Source organism: Microtus ochrogaster, chromosome 6, assembly GCF_000317375.1.
Source record: "Microtus ochrogaster isolate Prairie Vole_2 chromosome 6, MicOch1.0, whole genome shotgun sequence".
NCBI classification, from domain to species: Eukaryota; Metazoa; Chordata; class Mammalia; order Rodentia; family Cricetidae; genus Microtus; species Microtus ochrogaster.
The window spans coordinates 23,693,949-23,707,274 of record NC_022013.1 but is presented as its reverse complement, the minus strand read 5'-3'; the positions used below and the strand labels follow the sequence as shown (position 1 = coordinate 23,707,274).

General features: G+C 50.4%; 1 protein-coding gene across 15 annotated transcripts in view; it reads right to left on the bottom strand.

The window, feature by feature from the left end:
* Plekha6 (pleckstrin homology domain containing A6) overlaps positions 1 to 13,326 on the bottom strand; it is a 144,523-nt gene that overhangs the window by 118,213 nt on the left and 12,984 nt on the right. Inside the window, exon 1 of one of the 15 annotated variants that reach the window (XM_026779713.1) lies at positions 7,898 to 8,207. The exons of the other annotated variants lie outside the window; for them this stretch is intronic. The gene's annotated coding sequence lies outside the window, so the exon portion shown is untranslated. Of the gene's footprint in view, positions 1 to 7,897; positions 8,208 to 13,326 lie in introns of those variants that run through there. 15 annotated transcript variants of the gene reach the window in all.

Sequence of the window (13,326 nt, the reverse complement as noted above, 5' to 3'; positions counted from 1 at the left end):
CTCTGTGAGTTCGAGGCCAGCCTGGTCTACAAAGAGCTAGTTCCAGGACAGGCTCCAAAACCACAGAGAAACCCTGTCTCGAAAAACCAAAAAAATAAAAAAAAAAAAGAAAAGAAAAGAAAGAGAGAGAGAACGAAAGGAAGGAAGGAGGGAGGGAGGGAGGGAGGGAGGGAAGGAAGGAAGGAAGGAAGGAAGGAAGGAAGGAAGGAAGGAAGGAAGGGGGCTGGAGAGATGGCTCAGAGGTTAAGAGTACTGACTGCTCTTCCAGAGGTCCTGAGTTCAATTCCCTGCAACCACATGGTGGCTCACAACCATCTGTAATGAGATCTGGTGCCCTCTTCTGGTATGAAGTAGAACACTGTACACACAATAAATAAATAAGTAAATAAATAAATAAATCTTTTAAAAGAAAGAAAAGAAAAGAAACCTTAACTAAATCAGTAGACAAATAACAGAACCGAATAAATCTGAGCATTAAACCTCTGACTCTGGGACCCTAGCAAGCAGTGTGACCTCTGAGTCTTGGTTACTTCACAAGGTAACCAAGTTGGAAGTTGCAAGGTTCCAACAGGCAATATTCAGTGCAGAACATAAGAGAAAGCCTGGGGTTCGCTACTTTTCCTCAGAGTTCTCAAACTCCATGTGATGACTCACCAGCGGGTGTGAAACCAAGCGAGGGGTCAAGGCTATATTTAGAAGAAGGTGTGGGGGGGGGGCCTTCCTGGAATACAGCAGGAAGCTGTGGCAAGTAAGGGTAACACACTTGTTACTGGAGCAGGAGAGAAAGCCTGCCTGAGTCCCACAAACATTCCCCCGAGGGGTCACCTTTCAAACTTCCTTGATGGCATTCTCACCTGTGTACCTGTGTAACTTGTGCTCCGCCCTCAGCAGATTGGGATGGTAAGCTCCTTAAGGTCCACATCTCTAGGTCCCAGCCCCATCCCAGTCCCTGCCACCAAACTGGGCTCAGACCATAAAAGCAGGTGACAGCTTGGGAAGCGACTACCAAAGAAAAAATCAGGATGGAAGAGGGACCCACTGTGGACTGGGCTGGTCAGGCAGATCCAAACCAGTCCCTCTGTTTTGCAGATGAGGAAACTATGTTTACAGGCGGAGGACGGGGTTAGGACTGAGACCTGTGTTTGCATGGTCCACGCCAGGAAACACACGCAAGTGGAAGTATACGTGGGGGCAGAGACAACACAGCATCCTATCCTGCCTGTCTCTGGATTTCCCAATCTCCTGAAGGAAAGAGGACAGGGCCTGCCTGGGAGCACCTCTTTGTCTCACCCTGTCCTTCTCCATCCATCTCTTTTGAGGTTGATCCTCCCCTCCACTCCACAACTCAGAACCCCCTCCCCCAAATACCAGCTAACTGGTTACCCAGGCAACTCGGCTGGGAGGCTGCCAGTTACCGTGGCAACCCAGCATGGCCACCAGACTGCCTTGCATAGGAAGGTCAGGGGACCAACTAGGCTACTGAGCAGCTGGGATGTTGCTGGCAGGATTGGCCCAGGCTGGGAGGCCTACATGCCTGAGGGAATTAAGTTCCTGCTGTCTGGTACCTCTATTTCCCATGAAGCAGCCTCCTCCAGGGAGGAGCATGAACCATAGGCTAAAACCTCCCTGGTTTAATCACCCAAGCCTCATCAAGCCTGATCCTGCCAGCCAACCCTTTTTTTTTTTTTTTTCTGGTTGCCCTGGAACTCACTATGTATGTAGACCACTGTCAGCCACCCTTTCAAATTGCAATGTGTGTATGTGTGTGTGTGCATGTATGTGTGCATGTGTGTCTATCCGCGTGCATGTGTGTCTGTCTGTCTGTCTGTGTGTATGCATGCACACACATCACAGTGCTAGCCGACAACCTGCAGGAGTCCTTTCTCTCCTCCCACCGTGTGGGTTCCGGGTGTGGAACTGAGATTTTTGGGTTGGGAGTAAACTCCTCTTGCTGAGCCATCTCACTGCCACCCACACCTCTTACAGAGCTACTGTCGCCTCTCATTGCAGACCGAGTAGCCACTGGCTGCCATGCAGCCTAACTCAGGCCCCCTCACCCTTCTCCCACTCTGAGCACATCCAGGAGTTAACATACATGCGACTTGTGTGTCTCTACACGCACATGCTGTGTCTCCATGAACTATGGCGGTGATGAAGACACACTAACCCTTCTATTTTTGCCATGCTGATCATGCTCCGGGTGCCTTGTAGAAAGTCTTGTTTCTTTTCTTTTTCATTTTTGTTTTTTGGAGACACGGTTTCTTTGTGTAGTCCTGGCTGTTCTGGAGACCTGTCCTGTCAAGACCAGGCTGGCCTCGAACTCACGGAGATCCGCCTGCCTCTGCCTCCCAAGTGCTGGGATTAAAGGTGTGCACCACCACTGCCTGGCATGTACGATTTCTTGATTGATCCATACAAGCATGTTGTCTCACTTTGCTGACAGAGCCACCAACGCTTCGGAAAGTCAAGGAACTCGCTCAAAGCCACAAAGCTAAGAAGACCCCCACATCTCTATCTGGGAAAATTGTTTTCCTGTTGAATTACCTAACACAGTGGTTCTCAGCCTCCCTAATGCTGCGATCTTTTATTACTTTTAATACAGTTCCTCGTGTGTGGTGACTCCCCTAACCATAAAATTGTTTTGCTGCTACTTCATAACTGGAATTTTGCTACTGTTATGAATCTTAATGTAAATATCTGATATTCAGGATGTCTGATATGCACCCCTGTGGGGGGAGGTCACAACCCATATGTTGAGAACTCTGACCTAACAGGAGAGTCTTTCTGGGCCATGTTAGACTCTGAATTATAAGGGTTTTCTTGTTTTTGTTTTTGTTTTTTCGAGTTGGTTTTTTTTTACAATTTTTTAAAAAAAAATTAATGTTGTTTTTGTTTTATATGCATTGGTGTTTTGCCATGGGGGTCAGGTCTCCTGGAACTAGAGTTACAGACAGTTGTGAGCTGCCATGTGGGTGCTGGAATTGAACATGAGTCTTGTGGAAGAGCAATCAGTGCTCCTAACCACGGAGCCATCTTTCCAACCACCCCCCCCCCATTTCTTTTTTCACAATATTGTAGAACCTTGTCTTGGGGGAAAAAAATTTCAACCTAGGACCCTCTGGTTCACAGTGGATTACTCCTATCTTAGAGAAGAAGAATATCAGAGGGGCGGGAACAAGAGGGAACCAAGATTCTATGCCTCTCTTGTAAGTCTAGCAAGCCTGTGAGCAGACCATGCTCCCATCCATTACCCTCCAAAACAGCTTTGTGTCCCCACTAATGTCCTTTCCTGTCTGCAGTGAGGTAGCCCCAGGTTTGGGTGAGGCAAATAGACTGACTGCGGGCTTCAGATAATCACTGGTGTTCATGAGGACCCAGGAAATAAAAAAAACAAACAAACAAGAAAACGACCTCAAGACCCAGAGCCCCGTGGAACTTAACAGGCTAATTGCAAGCATTTGATTAATTAGAAGCAAATTGGCGTTTGCAATTAGAGACACATGATCTTCTCATGTAAGTTTGAGTCAGACGGGGTGGACGGTGACCCCAATGAGAGACCTCACCCTCACCAAGCACTCTAAGTCAGCTCCTTGAGAAGCTGAGTTCCTGCCAATCCCAGGAAGGCACAAACCAGGGAAGCTGAGCAGCCTAAAGCCTAGGACCAAATGTTCATCCTCCAGGGCACAGGTATCTCCACACCGCCTGAATGCGCACAGTAAGGACCAGCTTCTGCAGGTCTGCAGAGATGAACAGGCACCTCAATACCGCCTGTCCTGCTGCATTCCCAATAGCACACTGTCTGGCTTTTGAGGAGATGGCACACAAAACACAAAATAGTAGATCTTACCACTCATCCAAGAAGTTGAAACAGTGAAGAAAAACATACTGACACCGTAAAAGATGTTATGTCATGTCACAGAATTGTGTGTGTGTGTGTGTGTGTGTGTGTGTGTGTGTGTGCACATTCATGTTTGTCAATGCTGGGTATCTTCCTCTACTGTTCTTCACCTTATTTTTTGAGATAGGGTCTCACTGAATCTGTTGCTCATGGATTTGGCTAGACTAGCTGGCTAGCAAAACCCAAGGATCCTCTTTCTCTCCGATGCTGAGTACAGCCACACTGATGAGGCCCCATCATCTGCACAGCAAACACTACTGAGCGAGCCATCTCCACTGACCTGTAAAACGCATTCTTTTTAAAAATACATTTCATTTAAAAAATTGTCGGGAGCAGGGTTCCGAGTGTGGGCATGTGAGTACAGGTGACTTTGGAAGTCAGAGGTGTCAGATGTTCCTGGGGCAGGTGTCACAGGTGACTGTGAGCACCTGAAGTCAGTCCTGGGAACTGAACTCCAATCCTCTGGAAGAGTAGTTCATACTCTTAACCACTGAGCCATCTCTCCAGCCCTACAAAATGCATTTTTTTTTTTGAGACAAGGTTTCTTTGTGTAGCCCAGGCCATTCTAGAACTCACTCTGTCAACCAGGCTGGCCTTAAACTCACAGAGATCTGTCTGCCTCTGCCTTCCAAATGCTGAGATTAAAGGCGTACACCACCACAGCCCAGCTACAAAATGCATTCTTAGGAATATAAATAAGTGCTTTTGAATATAAAATTTGGTAAACTTTATCCAAATATCATTTTTAAAGATTTATTTATATATACAGTGTTCAGCCTCCATGTGTGTCTGCAGGCCAGAAGAGGGCACCAGATCTCAGTACAGATGGTTGTGAGCCATGTGTGTGCCTGCAGGCCAGAAGAGGGCACCAGATCTCAGTACAGATGGTTGTGAGCCACCATGTGGTTGCTGGGAATTGAACTCAAGACCTCCGGAAGAGCAGTCAGTGCTCTTAACCTCTGAGCCATCTCTCCAGCCCTCCACATATTTTTAAATATGTAGCAATTTTATTGTTAGAAATGCAGCCTGAGGGAAATATCACTGATGTGTGTAATGATTGGAATATGTATATTTCATTGTACAATTATTTATAGAAGGTGAAAATTTAGAAACTGCTAATTTAATATGAAGGTGAAAATTGGAACAAATGTAATGAAATACTTAGAAACTACTTTAACTACTGTAAAAAATATAAAGACATGGAAAATGCTTATATGACAATAATATACAGCTGGCTAAAAATCTGAATGGTTCGAGCATATTAGAACATACTTTTAGTCCCAGTTTATGAGGCAGACGGGTGTCTGTGAGTTTGAGTACAGCCTAGTTTATATAGCAAATTTCAGGCCAGGCAGGCCTACAATGAGACCCTCTCTCAAAACCAAAACAAAATTTCATGGCATGTATGTATATTGTCATAACAAATCGACTCATGTTTGTGAATGAATTCTAAAAAGATACATCAACCAAAATCTTTGGATTAGATACCAAATCTTTTTCCATGTTTTTATGTTTATTTTAACACAGAATCGAATTTTTGAAGTATAGACCATCATATCAATTCTGTGCCCTGAGGTTTATACTAAGGGGGGAAATCCTAAATACCAGAGGAGCACGGGAGGACCCTCATAAACAACAAAATGTACATATTGTGTTTATTTGTAAAGGAAAATAAAGCTGACAGCCTCACATGCTCAAAGCGGCTATGTAAAATACACTGCACCCACATGCAGACTATAAACAGCGCCTTCAAAAGCAACACTTTTTTTTTTTTTTAAATCCCGTGTGAAAGAGAAGCCTGTATGTTTTGTGAAGCTTGGAAGCACCAGAACCAAAGGGAGAAATTCAGGGGCTGACTCAGACAGGGACTGTTCCCACCGTGCAGGAAGTTCTTGTGAAGTAAGAACTCCGCATCTCCCCAGGCTGTCCGAGGGCTCAGAGGGGCCTGCAGAGAGGCAAGTAGAGACAGGTGCTGAGAGACTCTACGGAGCACCAGGGGCAGGGACGTGCACACACCAAGAGTCTAGCTGAAGTAGATGTCACAACTCCCAACTCCCCACTTACTCCCCAAAGAAGTTTGGTTCTGAGAGCATTTTAACTAGAGAAACGTTCACGTTCACGACAACTTGCCCTGCTGTGTCAACCTCCTGCTTGGGTCTTGTCCAGCAGGCCAGGCTCTAGCTAGCCCAGCCACCTTTCCTCTTGCCCTGCCCCTGGGGCCAAGTGGATGCCCAGTGATCATCAAATGGGCTGCTCCTGACAAGGCGGTGAGGAAACAGGAGCATCAGCCGCAGCCTGCTCAGCTCCCAGTGGCAACTCACCCCTGTCTGGGGTGCAATCCAGGTCAGCTCTAGGAGCTGAGGGCTCCTCCGCGGAGCCCACCCCTGGGCGCCACTGAGCCTAGATGAGGGGGGTTTGTGACAGCAGCTCTGCCAGGGCAGGCGCCCGGCTCCTCGATTTCCTCAGTAATTACTTCATTTGCACCGAGCAGGAAGAATCCAACTCAATCATCCAGGCAGACGCACTAAATGTAATTATCTATGTAATGCGTCCTGCACCATAGCCTTCCTGTGAAAAAAGAAAAAGCAGCCGAACTGGGGGGAGGGAGGCCCCTTTGTCTCCAGCCCACGCAGCACGCCACCAGGATTAATTACACACGGCGCTAACACGTTTATCACCTCGTAGCCCGATGGGGAAACCAAGGGCTTTTAATAATTCATATCTGCGGCCCAGCACTCTGTGCGGTTGTGCGGAGACACAGAACCCTTTCTGCAAAGGAAAGCTCGGTGTTTGTGCCGGTGCCGGAGCTGCTGTTGCCACCGCTCTGGAAGCACCGCCGCCCTGCCCCCTTCTCCCTCCGGCCGCCGGCTGAGACTCTGTGACAGGGGACCACCCCTCTCCGCCAGGAGGATGTGCTCGACTCTTGCTCAAGCAAAACCGCAGCTGCCCAGAGGTGGAGGTTGTAGCTGGACAGTTGCAGGCACAGAATCCTCCCCACTTCCACAAGGCTCCGAGGCCCGGGGTTGGGGACTGAGCCGGCACCTGCAGTGCCCACAGCCATCTGGACAAGGGCTCCGGCAGAGGCGTGCCAGGCAGGGCTCCGCCCACACATGCTGAAGACCCGTGCCTGAGTGCGCCACTGGAAGATACCAGATGGAGAGCGAGAGGTCTAGAGGGATTTGGGAAGAGCTGCCCAGTCCCGAAGGCCACCACCTCTTGGGACACTTACTGGAAGCCGTGTCCTTCCTTCTCTTCTCCCTTCACCCCCTATCCCCTCCTCCCATCATGCCCTGGCCCGCCTCTCCCTGCATCCAGGGTCTCCTGGCCAGATTGGCCTGCAGTCTCATAGGGCATCTCCCAGTAGCTGCTTCTCCCTCCTCCTCTTTCCCCTTTCCTCACCCCTCCCCCTCCCTTGCCCATTGCTGGCCACTTCATCCCCAGACTCCTCACACAATAGCCCAGTCCCAGGGCTCTAAACAGCAGCTTGCTTTTCCTTTACCAGCACTGCCTGTCCCTTCACTCTTCATCACCCCCTGCCCACACACCCTTCAGCAGCTACCCAGTGAACCGCAGACGCCCCCTAAGAAACCAAGCGCCTCTGACCCCTCCCACTAAAGGAAAGCCTCCACCGACCTGAACCTGACCTCTGAACCTTCCCACCTCTCTTTCCTATAAGACTAGAGGTAGGGTGGGGCTGGACCTTGGAGGTTGACAGCCCCCAAACTGCCCTCTCCCAGGGAAGCAATTCAAATGTCATCAATTCAGACGGTGTCGGCTCGTCTTGGGGCTTCTGAAGGGGGTGAGGTCACAGAAAGGCTATAATTAGCATTCTCACCATCCATGATCCCCAAGTAAGGCTGCCAAGGCTGAGGATGAAGAAGGCAGTTCACTGCAGTGCATTCAACCCTGGCCTGCGCGGCCAACGCAGGCTGCCAGCCCTACCCCAGCCCAGCCTTCTTCCTTCCACCTCCAAGATCTGATGCACCTAAACGGACTCACCGGCTGGGCCTCGGAGGTGTGATCCCGGGCTGGGAGCGCTAAGTGCGATTCCGGAGGCACCCCTCCCCCAGCTTGGGCCAGCTGGGGTCCTCCTCCCCCGCCCTTGGGGACCCCTTCGGAAGAGCGGGGCACTGGATCTAATCTGCTCTAATCAGTCATCCTTCCTGCTAGCAGGTCCCTGGCTCCGGGGAGAGGATGCTGTTGTGGTTACTGCAGGATCCAGCACCTTTCCCAGGCAGAAGCAGCTGGGCATGCTCTATCGGCTCCCGTGGGGATTTCAGGACCACGTGACTCTCCCTCCCCAAGCTGTCACTTAGGATCAGGAGTAAATAGTCCCCGGAAAGGTTTAACTCCATCCACACCAGTGACAAGCTGCTAACCACCCTTGCAGCCCTCCCCGCAGAGAAGAAGGGGTTGGTGGGCACAGCCTTCTCCTCCTCCCACAGCCAGGGCAAGGCTGCCCCCCAGAGGGCATCTGGGCCTGCATATGCGTAAGCAGCATTTTCAGAATCTTCCCATGGGTGACTTGAAAAGCTAGAAATTTTCGCCCGTGGGCTTGGCACTTATGGTGGGGGCCTCATGCACCCAGCCTGCCTAGCAGTGGCCTTTCAGCTCTATGACCATCCCCATACAGAAGGAATATCGCGAGGTATTAGGAGGTCTTTACTGAGGTCCTGATACTTCCATACCCCAGCACAACGAATTTAAAAGAAAAACATTAGAAGGGAGCTGGGACCCATCTATAAAGCACCAGGATCTCATCTTCAACCCAGACTGGTCTCTGGTGACCTTGGATGGGGATGCTAGCCACGCCCCAACACCTGTGTTCTGCAAAATTGATGGGCAGAGAGGCAGGAAGTGCTAAATAATGCTACAGCCCCACTTCTGCTATAAACAGTCAACGGCCCGCCCCATCTCGCTCCTCTTCTGTGCCTCAGCTGCCTTCCTTTCCCATCTTCCCTGGAGAGTAGATTCTCTATGTCATGCAATGGAAGCAGTTCAAAACCAAGATCAGAAAGAGATGGGAGTGATTTTGCCCTTCGCTTCCAGGGTTAGGTCTCAGCTGCACCTTGGACCCAAAGCTGGGGACCATACTACTGAGGTCACTTCTAAACGTCTCAAGAAGCGGGGATTAAATGGCAAGTCCCTGCAAGGCCCCGCCCACATGATAATTCTGTCATCATTTGTTAATGGGCTGTCTTGATTGAAAACATAAAAAGCAGCCTGGACTGCGGATGCTGGCTCAGTTGATTGAATACTTGTCCAGGACCCAAGAAATAAGACCCTGTGTTCAAAACATGCACCCCATAAAATATGGTATAGGCTATCCTTGGCGACTTGATGAGTTCAAGGTCAGTCTGGACTATGTGAAACCTTGTCCCAAAAGCGGGGAGAATGAACAAAGCAGAAAAACAACCTCTCCTCACTCAAGTCTGAGTGAGTCTCACACAAGGTGTGAGCGTCAAGATGGAAGCATTGGGGGCTGGAGAGATGGTTCAAGTGGTTAAGAGCATTGCCTGCTCTTTCAAAGGTCCTGAGTTCAATTCCCAGCAACCACATGGTGGCTCACAACCATCTGTAATGAGATCTGGTGCCCTCTTCTGGCCTGCAGATATACACACAGACAGAATATTGTATACATAATAAATAAATAAATATTTTAAAAAAAAGATGGAAGCATCATTTTTGCCACCTGGAGTACTTTTCTAAAAAATATCACAAAAACAAAAAAAACCTACTTTAGAAGGCACAAGAGAAACCTCCCTCCCAGCACCAAAGAAGAGAAGATTAGGGGGGTGGAGATACAGAGATGCTTTGATGGGGTAAAATCAGGAGCCGGCGAGGTACCTAAGGGACAATCCTTATCTCTGCCCGGAGCAGGTCAGCACACAACAGCCTAGCCGCTCTCTTGAGAGGGTTTCCCTCCCCTCCCCTCAGCTAGATAAGCTGCCAGGCTGGCCCTCAATGACTCAGGAAAAGCCTCTCAGCTAAAGGGGCAGGGAAGTTGTGAGTAAGGGCCCAGTGCCAGACCCAGCTCACCTACCCAGCTCTCCAGGACTTGGCAAGCATGCCAGGTACAGGTGGGGCCGAGTTGGCTTCTAGGCAGCCAGAAACAAGGGGCTCTTGAGGAGTCTCTGGCCTTAAGAAGTTGATGGAGCAAAGCAGGGTTGGGAAAGAGACCCCAGTATGCAAGAGTGGAACGGAAGGGGACAAGGACCCCAGCCCATATGCCACACAATCCTCAGGCAAGAGGAGAGGGCAGCCAACAGACAGGCCTGCTGGGCGGGTTTCCTCTTTGGCAGACAGAGAACAAGAGTTCCAGACAAGACTCCGGTTCACCTAGAAGCCTGAGCCAGAAAGGTGGCTGCTTCTAAGGGATACAGAGGCTCCAGGGGGTATGAGAAGCCAAATGGATGACTGGGCTGGGCACAGTGCCTTCCTGCTGGGGAGCAAAATGGGAGATGTACAAGGGCTGATGGGGCTGGCAGGATGGAGGAGGTAGAGCTGAGAAAGCACGTATTCTTTGCCAAGTCTAAGTCTTCCCTCTGTTAGCCCAGCTGAGAAGCAAACTGCTCCCAGGAAAGGCTGAGGAGGAGGCCTGAGAGAGGAGGATACCCCCCAAAAGAGAGCCTCTGTGGTCCTGCCTTCCTGCCCCAGATCCAAGCTCTCATTTCAGTCTCTCTCCACAACCCTCAAAGAGCCTCACCTCTCCCCAGTCCCCACATGGTCCTGGTGGTTACTAAACTGATGGATAACCCGGGTTCCAGACTCAGCACCACCGCCGACTAACACAACACCTATGCACTAGACCCTTGAGTGCTGAGCCTCAGCTTTCCTCACCTGTAAGAGAGGGCTGCCTGCACCTCAGAGCCGCTTGTCTGTCTCATTCTTTCCTGTCCTGAGTGACACTTGCCTTTCTTGGGACAGAGCTGACAGGAACACTATACCAGAATTGCTGTTCTGGGGCCTCTCTCCTCCATCCTGTACAAAGGACAGCAGGACAGTTCTGGGTGTCCCCCCTGGAAACCCACAGGCTGGGCATCTGCACAGCCTCTAGGAAACTATCTGGGCTTCATCATCCGGCTCTTGAACACCTGTGGGCAGAGACCTGCCTTCTGCATGTCTGTCTCCCAGCAATCCCTGGAATGGCCCAAGCAGCGCCTGGGCACACCAGAAGTCCAAGCAGGTGTCCAGTTGCCCATCTGGCGCCTTCCTTCAGGAAGTATTCAGACCAGAATAGGAAGGAGTGCTAGGACTGGGCAGGGCTCCCTGGGTGGAGGAGCGGGAGCAGTAAAGGTTATCAGGGTGTGGTTCTCTCTGCCTGCTGAGGCTCCTGCCCTGACAGCTTTAGGGGGAGCGGCACTCTGGGAGACAGAAGAGACCTGTTCAACAACAGGCTGCAGTGAAGGAAGCAGAGGACCACAGCCAGACGTCCTATTGGCTAGGAATTGCTTTTATGCAGCCTGTTCAGAAGTCCAGCAGACCCACAGGGACAGAACTGCAGTAAGGGAAGGTCAAGACGACCCCCAGCTCCTGGCAAGTGGTAACAGGGGGTTGCGACCCAATTGCTTTTGAAGGCCTAGACTGTGGACCATGTGTGCTCTGCTGCCCTCCTGTGGATTAGTGTGGTAAGTGCACACAGGCCCACAATGAGTTCTAGCCATCCTCCCTATTAGCTTTTTTCCTTCTCACATCTCCCCATTCTTGGCAAATGCCACTTTTAAAACCTCAGCACACTGGAGCAATACATCAGTAGCACGTACCATGAGACCTGCCTCCCAAATACCATGAAGGGGCGGGATTAATGAGATACAGTTACCACACTTGTTAAAAACCCAACCCAGAGAATGTCAGTATTTGCTCCTTGAAAATGCTAGGAGACGTATCTCATCAAACCGTCTGCACATCCGACTATTTAAAAAAAAAAATTACTTCTTGAGATCCATGTGTGGCGTCTTCATCATTTCTGCTTTACCTCCCTGCCAAATGTCAGAAGCCTTGGTGAGAACTGACTGTTCCTAGAAGATACGGCATTCGGGGGTCAGTCATCCACTGGCGTGCTCATCCTGTGAGGGGCATGAAGCCCCAGGCACCGAGGATGCTGAGGGCAGCTGTGGCACTGGTGAGAACACAGCAGTGATGCTACCCGCAGCGACTCCTCGCCGGCCGGTTTCTGTACACTGCCGGACAGCTCAGCTTTCCTATTACTGGCTAAAACAGAGAGGGCAGAGCCTCCCTTACCAAACGGTTAAGTGAGGTAGTTAGTGTTGTAAAGCCCAGCGCTCTGAGAGAGGCTACTGCTGTCACAGGCTGTGGGCATGTTCATTATAATACATGGTAAAGTAACAGTGTCTCTCTCCAGACTTCATAGGCATCCCTGGGTCACCCCGCCCCTTGAGGACTCTCATGGCTCTCAAGATGCTCCCAGAACAGCAGATCCCCTTCAGCTGGCAGCCTGGAGAAATCAAGTTGAGTGAGGAACTCTGGGGAAGGCCAGCAATCTGGATTTCCAAAACTTGAGTGTATGCCGGGGATGGAAAATGGCTGACAGAAGAAAGTGGGCATGTGTGGAGATAAATAATTGGGATGCATGTGGGCTTCCCCACAGAGGAGAGAACATGGGAGGGATGAGGGGACTGGTCCTCACACAGAGGGAGCAACGTGCACAGGGTTTCCTGTACATGAGAAGGAGGCGTGTGAGGAGGGAACCCCAGAGACTTGGCATGGCTGGAGGAAAGTGACCAGGAAGCAGGACTCAGACGGACAGTGCTGAACCCAGTCAGGAAGCCCAGGACAGGCCGGAAGCAATGGTAATGTGGAAGGATTTTAGTGGAAAATGATATGAACACCTTATACTGGGGAGGTGGGGGCACTCTTGCACACTCTGACCCGCGCACAAGAAGATCGATGGAGAAGCTACTAGAAAGGTCTAGGTAGGGATGACCTCGGGCTGTGGCCTCAGGGATGCTGGGAACTAAGCAGCTTAGGAGACAGGAGGAGCAATGAATCTAAGGGAGGGGAGGGGAGGGAAGGGAAGGTGAGGCTCTCTGTCTGCCCATCAGAGGGATGCGGAGGAAACCATGCCTGTTGGCACACACTGAATGGAGGGGCTCTGGAGAAAGCTACAGTCTGGTATCTGCAGCAGTAATTAATCGTGTTCTTATTTATAGCCCTTTTTTTTTCACCTACCCACCCATTTCAGTAAATACTGGGTTCCTACAGCGCAGCGGAAAGATACTAGGATAATGGAAAACAAACTGAGCAGACGTTCTCCTCAAAGGTTACTCAGCAATAGAATTCCACCAAAAGGTAAACAAGCTGACGCGCGGTTTGGCGGTGCTGTGCCCGTCATGGGTTCGGGCCCACATATCATAAAAGAACCAGCTGACAAGTAGGAGTCAGATACCTGAGTATAGGAGGAAGAAAGG